Source organism: Lactuca virosa, chromosome 9 (assembly GCF_052849685.1).
Source record: "Lactuca virosa cultivar CGN04683 chromosome 9, Lactuca_virosa_CGN04683_v6, whole genome shotgun sequence".
Taxonomy (NCBI): domain Eukaryota; kingdom Viridiplantae; phylum Streptophyta; class Magnoliopsida; order Asterales; family Asteraceae; genus Lactuca; species Lactuca virosa.
Genome location: NC_136434.1, coordinates 14,201,116 through 14,202,214, shown reverse-complemented (window position 1 = coordinate 14,202,214; position 1,099 = coordinate 14,201,116).

Below are 1,099 nucleotides of genomic sequence, written 5' to 3'. Positions count from 1 at the left end.
ATTGTTTATTTTAATTGCTTCTATATTGAGCTTCATGAATCACTTGTGATTCACATGTGAATCACTTGTGATTTACATGTAAATCACATGTAATTCACATGTAAATCATCTTAATTATTTATTTTTTCTAACCATATAGTTTATTTTAATTTGTTTCATTTTAGCAATATATCACAAGCGAATCATATATGAATTACATGTGATTAACATGTAAATCACAAGTGAATAACATGTAATTCACAAGTAAATCACAAGTGATTCACATATGAATTAAATGTGATTCACATGTAAATCACATGTAATTCACATGTAAATCACAAGTGAATCACCTATGAGTTACATATGATTCATATGTAATTTACATATAAATCACATGTAATTCACAAGTGATTCACATATGAATTACATGTGATTCACATGTAAATAACAAGTGAATCACATATGAATTACATGTGATTCACATGTAATTCGCATGTAAACCACATGTAACTCATAAGTAAATTTCACATGAATTATAAGTGATTCACATATAAATCACAAGTACACACATGTATTTTTGTGATGCATTTATCATTTTTTTTTCTTGTAGATTTGGAAGAATTTGTGGAAAATATTGAAGAGGTGAAAAATGATAAATTAAAGAAAATATGGAAATCTTGACACGAAGACATGAAAACGCTTTGAAATTTTGTAGTATTTTTTGTTTTTTATATATTTTATTTTGTATCGAATAAAATACTTGTACTATTGTGTTTATAGATTATTAAATAAAAATGGATTTTTTATATGATTACTAACGAATATTATAGTATAAGAAAGATGAATTTATGTACTCGAAAAATATGCATATATGCATCTAAAACGTTGATTTTTTTTTGTTAAAAAAATTGGAGTTTTTTTTTAATATTCTAGTTTTTTTAAATTTATTGATTTATAAAAAATTTACTTTTTAAAAAAATGCAGTTTTTTGAAAAAGTTGCAGTTTTTTTGGAAAAAAATAGTTTTTTTTAAATGCAGTTTTTTTTTAAATCACAGTTTTAAAAAAAATACTTTTTTTTTCAATTAAAAAATGAAAAAATCTCCATTTTTTAAAAAAATA